This window comes from Lathyrus oleraceus, chromosome 5 (assembly GCF_024323335.1).
Source record: "Lathyrus oleraceus cultivar Zhongwan6 chromosome 5, CAAS_Psat_ZW6_1.0, whole genome shotgun sequence".
Lineage (NCBI taxonomy): Eukaryota > Viridiplantae > Streptophyta > Magnoliopsida > Fabales > Fabaceae > Lathyrus > Lathyrus oleraceus.
This window is the reverse complement of record NC_066583.1, coordinates 356,019,795-356,029,029: the sequence shown is the minus strand read 5'-3', so window position 1 is coordinate 356,029,029 and position 9,235 is coordinate 356,019,795. Positions and strand designations below refer to the sequence as shown.

The 9,235-nt window shown below is 35.1% G+C and overlaps 1 long non-coding RNA gene across 3 annotated transcripts; it reads right to left on the bottom strand.

The window, feature by feature from the left end:
* Positions 1-853: 853 nt before the first annotated feature.
* Positions 854-5,329, bottom strand: LOC127084661 (uncharacterized). Of its 3 annotated transcripts, none has more exons than XR_007788765.1 (3): positions 4,602-5,216; positions 4,238-4,419; positions 854-868 (listed from the first exon to the last, which is right to left on the bottom strand). It is a non-coding gene; the product is annotated as an uncharacterized LOC127084661 (long non-coding RNA). The 3 variants fall into 3 exon arrangements; XR_007788764.1 differs by lacking the exon at positions 854-868 and adding an exon at positions 3,907-3,937; XR_007788763.1 differs by lacking the exon at positions 854-868 and having other exon boundaries at positions 3,969-4,419; positions 4,602-5,329.
* Between the last annotated feature and the right edge of the window lie 3,906 nt (positions 5,330-9,235).

Genomic DNA, 9,235 nt, shown 5'->3' with positions numbered 1-9,235 from the left:
CATTATTAATTTCAAGATTTATTCTCCAACTTTGATTCTTTGAGAAATGTCAAATTCTACTTGCAAGGGCATGTGCCAAGAGGAAACATTATAGGTCATTTTGGGTCATTACCATTGCACAAGCAATTTTGCTCAACTTCTAAATCCATAACTCCCTCATGAAAGATTAAAATGGTGTCAAATTTGTGACCAAATTTAATAGTAATAAAAGAGCTACAACTTTGGTGAAGAAACCATTTTCATTTGAAGCTCGTAGAAAAAGTTATTCAAGGTGGACAAAGTGATCATTTGACTTTATACTTAGAAATTTTTCAACTATGTTTGATTTCTCCAATTTACACCTTAAAATTCATCATGATCCAAGCTCCAAATGGAAACATATTCAACAACAAAGTTGTTTCCATTCATGTTATCTTTCCAAAGAGTCTAAGATTATGGCATTTGAAACATTTTTGAAGGACTTGCGCATGGGTGTAATGCATGGCCTCATTTGGTAGGTTCAATGTACAATTTCTATTTCACTAATGCATGATCCCATGTTATCATTTCAGGTTGATTAGCACATTATTTTGGACCTTTTAGCATCATTCAATGGGCCTATCACACGCCCATGCAAGCATGCAACCAAGAGTTGCTATTTTTTGCCAAAGTTTGAAAGTGTGCGTAAAGCATTTGAAAAGCCTATAAAATACATTGCCTAGCTGATCAGAATAAAGGATACCTTGCCCAAGCTTTGCTCCTACGACCTTCCCACCCTCCATTGATAGGATAATCTTGAAGATTTAAATTGAAATCGAGTTTCAATTCCACTTCTGTTTTGAAGTTGAAACTCCAAGAGTCCAAGCCATTTGAGCTCTCATTTCATCTCCTGCAAGCAAGTAGAAGTAAGCCCAAGAAAATTGAGATGCAAATCAAGCTTCATCACTGAAACAGAAGGTGAATTTTGTGAAACTTTCTCTTTTCGATTCTCTCTCAATTCTCCATCATTTTAATTAGTTTTTGGTTGGATGAAGTCCTACCAATGTAGGCAATAGGATTGAGTTGCTTTGAGGTCAAATCGAAGCAACTCATATCATACACCTCAAATTTCAAATCCATGTATCTTTCAATATACGTGGAATTGGGAGAAATTGAGGTCAAATTTGGACTCCTGGGGATTTTTATTTCAAATTAGTGTATTCATTTTCCATTTTTGTGGTGGTTGGTGGTTGACCAGTCCGGTGAGGTCCACCGGAGAAGAAGACTGAAGCTAGGGCTCCGATGTTGTGTTGACACCCTTCCAACCGTTTGATGATGTTTGAATGTGTTAATCATAGCCATTGGTTTAGCTTACCATGTGTGTGCGACATTTGACTTGGTGTTGCGACATTTGACTTGGTGTACCGTGTTCAGCATGCACGTGATCATCAAATATGTCACCTCAATTAATGAGGGAGATCTGATGACCCTTGTTTTTTCTAATTTCTTTTTATTTTCTGATTTTTCTTTTAATCCTTTTATTTTGATTAATTCATAATAAATTTATTTTTAATCCAAAAAATATGGGACTTTCACCAAAAATCTTTAAATATTTTCCCTTTCCATATTTTAAATTAAAATCATTTTTTGGATTAATTTTGATATTTTTTGTGAATTAATTGATTTTTGACTTGTTTTTAAATATTTTAAAATACTTCTGACTTTTCAAAAATTCTAAAAAAAGTATTCTAAGGTCCTTTAACCTTGTTTGACCTAGGACAAATCCCTTGGCCATTTATTTGGTGATTTGAAGGGATTTGAGATTTTATCCATTTAAAAATGCATTTTAATTCATTTTAAAATTGATTTTTAATTGATTATTGTTTAAAAAATTTGTTGAGCCATTTAATTGATCTTGTGGTGTTTGACTTTCTGTTTGGCCTTGGTCATGGTTGATTCGACTTTTATTTGACCAATACTATTGGATTTAGGGGGTTGATGAAATGTACATTTCATCCCCCAAAATGAATGGATAATATTGATCAGATGAAATTCCTCCTATGATCAATTTGGGTTTTTATTTCCCATTCCCTCTTCATCTTTATCCCTATTCTTTCCCAATCCATCACTGACCAATGAATTCTCTTCAAGTCAAAATGCTAGTTGATTCATCAATGACCTTGTGGCAGATAAATCAACATGAGTCTGATTGAGATAGGTCCCTCCCATCTTTATTTTTAGTATGTGGTATGTTTTAGGAGTGTGGTTCTTTATACCAAGTTCTAACATGCAATAACACCAATATCTTTATTGTCCGACCTCAGATAGTTGTGACTTCTACATAAGTCCAATTACGATTGCTTAACATATAACTAAATTTGTCCCGCAAGGCATAGCATTCTAGTAAGTTAGAATGTAAGTCTCCCATTCTTCATGGTATTGTATAAAAACTTGACCTTTTTTCCATTCATGAGAGCTAGTGGCATACTTGTTGATTTATCCAAATTGGAGTCCTTCTCATGGATGATGTCTTGGTTCATGTCTTCATACTTGTGAATGGATGATTGAGTGTTCTCTAAAGAATGACTTAAACAATCAAAACTCTTCACTAACCTTTGACTAACTTCTTAGTAATAATTTACTTTAGTTTCAAGTCATTTACTTAATGCAATTTAAATTTCAGTACCTTTATCATTCATTGCCATTTACATTTCATGCAACTTGTTTATGTTTCAGTCATTTTCACTTTGCTCACTTGAGCCATATTTTGTGGTTGTATATATTGTATGCTTGTGATTTTGTTTTGTTTATGGTCTTAGGACCTTAAAATACATAAGAACAACAAAAACCCTAAAAAATATCTTAGTGGATTGTTGGACTTAGAGTATGAAACTTCCTTATCAGAGACATAATTATCCTTGATTGTGCTTTTCATCTGATGAAAACCTTGAGTGCTTCTGGTTCATCTGTCACTTTGTCTTTGTGCTTGTTATATTGTTATTATTATTGATGTCTGATGATTGTTTTATGAGATTTTGCCATAAGGAATATTTTCATATGATACATTGGAAGACATTGAAGACTTCTAGCTATTGGAGTGCTTGCTAGGATATTATGGCTATCTTTATTTGATGCCTGGGTCTTCATATGGTTTGCTTGGATATTTCTTATGCATGTTGTTTGCTAAAGTCTAAAGGAAAATGAGTTTCTATCTGACATTCTTGTCTTGTGGATTACATCTCATTGGTCAGATCTTTTCAACTCTTAATTTTTAATTTTTGTCTAGGATAGTCCCTTAATCTCCTCCCACTTCTTTAATTTTAAAATATCTCTCTCTTTTCAAAAACCTTCTTTGATTATGTTCTTCAACTTAGACATGTTTTAGTGATTAGAAACTTTGGCTTTATGCCATTGAATTTTTAAAACTTTTTCTTAAATCAAACTTGTGAATGAACTTAACCATATTGACTTAAATTTCAAGTCTTTGGCCTTTTGTGTCTTTTCTATTAAACTTTTAATTAAAACCAATTCACCAATTTCTTTGAAATTTTTACCACGAACTATGGGGTTTTGATCCCTCATTTTTATGTTGGTACGTAGGCATGAGACCGAAGATCTTGTCAAACACAAAAATATAATTATTGAATTCTTTTCTCATCCCCTCATTCTATATTTTATCACACATCATTTTGACCAAAAATATTTGCACAAAAAAAGGCTCTCTAAGAGTATCTAAGACATTTAGGTGCTAACACCTTCCCTCTGTGTATCAAACCCCCTTAACTGTAATCTCTGACATTTTATTAGTTTTGATTTGAAAACTTCTTATCTTTGGATTTTGTTCATACTTTTGCCATTTTCCTTTGGAAACAATAAAAGCGCGGTGGAGACTCTGACTTCAAATGAAAATAAATATCCGACTTTTTTTGAATCTAAACTATTACATCATTTAACAGAAAATTCACTGAAACATTTTATCCTGCATAAACCAAGGCAGCAACACAAATAAGTTTGGATCCAAAGGCACTCAGGAAAATTGGATATCATCTCAAGCTAACAAATCCATAACTTACTCCAGCTAACTAACATAATCAACTGGCATTTGAGTTTCCATAACAGAAAACTGAATTTAAAACTAACATATAACAAACTTAAACTAACTAACTAATTCCTAATTTCAAGGTAATTTCGAGTGAATTCTCATTTCATTTCAAACTGGATTTCTAACAGACTATTAACCAACTTACAATTTCATTCAGCAATGCTATAAAAAGCATACCTCACTTCATTCTTAGGGGTTTTTGCTTCCTTCTTCATTCTTCATTTCAATATTCATTCTTCACTTCAATCTTTAGTCTTCAATCTCTTCTTCATTCAACCTTCTTGTTCTTCAAGCTTCAACCTCCTTGTTCTTCAAGCTTCAACCTCCTTGTTCTTCAAGCGTCGACCATCTTCTCGGAACTGAATTCACCACAACAGAAGCAAACAGAAATATCATAAGAAAAGAAGAAAAAAGTTTCACAGGAAAAGATAACATAAGCATATCAGAACAAGGCGTATCAGAACCGGAAACACAGAACAACACCAAGGAGCAAAACAGAAGCAGAAAAAGGAAGGAGAGAAGCAGGGGTAGGGATTGATACTTGAATAACCGCCGAAGAACCTCCGGGTCACTTTAATCCGGTAAGTCGCCTTCGCCGCTTTTTGTTCGAATTCTTGTCGCAACTCCGTTCCAATTTCAATCGAATCCTTCGAGTTTGAAGGCAATTAGGAAATAGTGGATCAAGTACGCTTCGAGTTACTGATTCACCAGCCTTGAATTACGGATGAATACTTGGCGGCGTCGACCGCCTCTTCGCGGACGGATGCAGCTGAAGACGAAGGCAGGCGTTACCATCATACTTTGCTTCCAAAGTTTCAGTTGAAGCTCACGATGCCGTTACCGTTCCCTCTTTCCCAGCGTTTTGAAGCAATTACACTTCGGGATGCGAAGGAGATGAAGAATCGAGACTGAATCCTAATCGAAACACGACGCCGTCCACAAACACCACGCTTTCAAGACTTGAACACCCAAACGCGATGCCGAAATGCGATGTTGAGAACCTAATACGCGAGGTTTCAAAACTCTTCGGCGACTCAAAGGATGGAGAAGAACACGAGCGTTGATGATACCGATGGAAACGCGATTTTGAGTTTTTTTTTGGATAAGCAGTTTCAATGTTTTCATTCGTGTTGTTGGCTTTCTGCATAAGCGATTTTGGATGTTTAGCACTTGGACCCGCGTGTGCTTGTTCTGGATTTAGGCTTGAGGCCCAATGTTTCTATTCACACTCCTCCCATTCCAGATCTCAGCATTCTGAATTCTTTAATTAGTGTGAGTCAATATACTTGATTAGGCTTTAATTAAGGATCAATCACCGATAATGAGCTTAGTTAGATTCTAAAATTAAAAATTAATTTTTGATTTGATTAATATTTTTAGGCTTAATTAAAATTAATCATAATTAACCATGATAATTAGAATATTCACTTTAGAATAAATAGAAGTTATGTCTTAATTAAATTTGTTGAATCTAATTAATTTTAATTTTTTAAATAGGATGGCTTTAGACTTGATTAGAAGATTGAACTAATTGACTTCTTTTCATAGTAATTAATTAGGAACCATTCCTTTAATTAGTTCGCTTTTATACATATGACCATTTTGCCCTTAGGGCCTAAGTCCTGATTTTGTACATGATCCCTTAGCTTAGGATTATTAATTAGAAGTTCTTGATATAATACATGTTCCCCTAGTTTAGGGTTTTAAATCATATAACATTATTTAGTTAATTTAATAGTATTATTATATATCATTCAACTATTATTTTAATCCCATTGATTCGCGTTGACCAAAGGTCGCTTTGGTCAACCAAATCCTTTGTAATCGTGCTGTAAACCCCTAGTCTAATTCAAGTGACCAAAAGACCCTTGGTCACTTGATATGGCAAGTTCATTGCGCTTAAGCTATCATGGATATGCTGAATCTCTGAAGCTCAAGACCTCAAGGTTCAAACGCAAGATCAAGACTTCAAGTGTGCGACATAAGCCTTAAGCAATAGAGAAGGAATGGGACTGGAGTATTCCTACCCCCATTCTGAGTATCTTTGGGTATGGGATGTATGACCAACGCTCATCGTATTCACCTCTATTCATAGACTTTAGCACAATTCGAATCATACAATTGGCAGGTCTCTCTCTTTCTCTCTCTCTCTCTCTCTCTCTCTCTCTCTCTCTCTCTCTCTCTCTCTCTCTCTCTCTCTCTCTCTCTCTTCACAAAGCATTACGCAACGAGCAAAGACTACATCAACAACTTATCAATCATGAATCGAGTTGTACGACACGAGCCTTAAGCAATGGAGAAGGAATGAGACTCAAGAATTCCTACCCCTATTATGAATATCTTTGGGTATGGGACGAATGATCCAGCGTTCATCGTATTCACCTCTATTCATAGATTTTAGTGTGATTCGAATCAAATGATTGATAAGGTATTCATCATCAATACAAGAAACAACTACAAAGATTCCCTTCCCTCCACTTAAAAGTTAAGACGATAATTACATGCCACGAGCCTTAAGTGGTAAAGAAGGAATGAGACTGGAGCTTTCCTACACTCATTCTGGATATCTTTGGGTGCGAGACGTTTGGCTCGTTGCTTATTGTATCCACCTTTACTCATATACTTTAGTGTGATTCTTATCAAGTAACTATCAAGTCTAATCATTTCGATTAAATCATTCTATCATCCTTTCTTGCCTCCTTAATCACATTGTTTTCAGTCGTAGTAGATTGAACTACGAAAACTCTGATTTCCTTATTGCACTATAAGGATACGTAGGCAGGAGAACTCAGTTTCTTCGCGAGCTATCTTATTTATCAATCTATCATATTTTATCGATCCATCCTTCAATACCCCAATAGTGGAGCATCTTTGGCTATTAGCTACTTGTGGTGGTACACCTTATTCCAATCAATTCTTTGACTTGTAAGGTGTTAAACCTTGGCACATTCTTTGCCTTGTGAGGTGTTAAACCTTGGCTCTTCGATTTTGATCTTTTCCTTGTGAGTCGTGGACTCCGGCATCTAACTCCCTTTGCCTTATGAGGTGTTAAACCTTGCCTCTTCAATGTTGATCTTTTCCTTGAGAGTCATAGACTCTGGCATATAACCATTCTTTTCCCTGTAAGGTGTTAAACCTTGGCTCTTAGATTTTGATCTTTGCCCTGAGAGTCATAGACTTTGGCATCTAACTCTATTTGCCTTGTGAGGTGTTAAACCTTGGCTATTCTATTCGATCCTTTGCCTTGAGAGTCATAGACTCTGGCATATCCATTATCTGTTGCCTTGCGAGGTGTTAAACCTTGGTTATTCAATTCAATTCTCAACCTCGAGAGTCATAGACTATGGCACTTGATTCTATTCGCCCTATAAGGTGATAAACCTTGGTAATTCAATTCCTTGACATCATCAGTCATAAACATAGGTAGTAATACCTCACCTTGAAGGTCCTAAACCTTGGCACTCCTTTTCAGCCTTGAAGGGTATTGTCCCTGGCAAATCAATCTATCAATCTCCTCTTGCCCTATCAGTCACCTTACTTTTAGCCGTAGTGGGCTGAACTACGATTGCTCTGATTTTCTCATTGCACGACGAGAATACGTAGGCACAAGGGTTCGAATCCTCCGCGAGCATACTTATTTATTATTCCTGCCTTAGGGAATTCCTCCACTCATATCCACAATGCATTCATATTCTACCTTCCTTCACTCCATGTGATATACCTATTCTTTGAGCCAAATACACTATACCTTTGTGCTCCATCTTGTATCCCTTTGTGAACCAAAAGTTGTTTGTGTTGTGAAACCAAACACTTAATTCATTCTTTTTCGGTTGTTCCAATACAGTGATATTGTGTTGTAGGCCCTCACTTGTTGGTTCATACATGTTTACTCTTGGGTTCATATTTCACCCCTTGTTGGAGTTCAAACAACCATATCCTTTGGTTCAGACCATACCTTTATCACAATTCTTTTCACCTCCTACTTCTAGTTCCTTGAACTACGAAGCTCTAAATTCCTCATTGCACCATGAGAATACGTAGGCATGAGGGCCCTAATCCTCACCGAGCACTTTATCTATTTCTTCTCCTTTCCCCATTCGTTTGCGAGTAATCTTAGATGTAACACCTATTCGATCGAGAACAATCAAAACGGTTCCCATGGAGTACCATGGATGTTTGGGGTGCTAATACCTTCCCCTTGCATAACCGACTTCCTTACCCAACATATCTCTTTCTACCGGGTTTTATCGATGTTTTCCCTTTTCTTATGGAATAAATAAAGTTCGATGACGACTCTGTTGTATGTTCGAGTGTGCGATACGTTCGAGTATATTTCCGCTAGCTTCACCTATCAGTTTCTGTAGATAAATTTTAAAAACTTAATATTTTAAAATTAAAAATACAATAACCTACTTGTGTTTTATATCGTCCAATCTCAATCAATCAACTATTGATTTATTCTTAATCAAACATCTCATAATTTATTATTTGCATGAATATCGACATGAATATGTGAAGTTGTGAGTACCTGCAATCTTAATGCAAAAATTATAGTTTCAATTGAAGATTAATATAAAAACTTTTTTTTACTTAAAATGTATTTGATTTGTTAAAAAATAATAAAAGAGACAAACCATTTTTTTGTAAAATCTCATTTGACTTAGAAACATGCCATAAGATTTATACAACAGATGAGAAAAAAAGCATAAATTTTTGTCTTTCAGTAAACTATAAACTACTTATCAATGTTTCTCTAAAGTATAAACTATAAAAAAAACCTAGCGACTTTTACCCGCGTGCACACACACACATACACACGCACACACGATCATTGAGTTATTTTACCATTTTAGTAAATGAGTCTCTTCTCGATTAGATCATTGTGTATTCTATGGTTGAGCATTTTTCTTAAAGTATTTTTGCATGCATAAATCAAATTACTTGATTATAGTCGTTGCAATATGGTTCAAGTCAATTAGTCAAAATTTTGAATAAAGAAACTCATGAATGCGTAATTTAAGTTAGACAATTCTCGATTCAATCATGAACATTTGAATTTTCCCAAAATTTCCATTTTTGAATGCATGATTTGAATCAAGGAATTTTGTAACACTGATTTTTTATTCGAAATTTATTTTATTAATAATTTGATTTTGTGTGTACTATGATTTTATT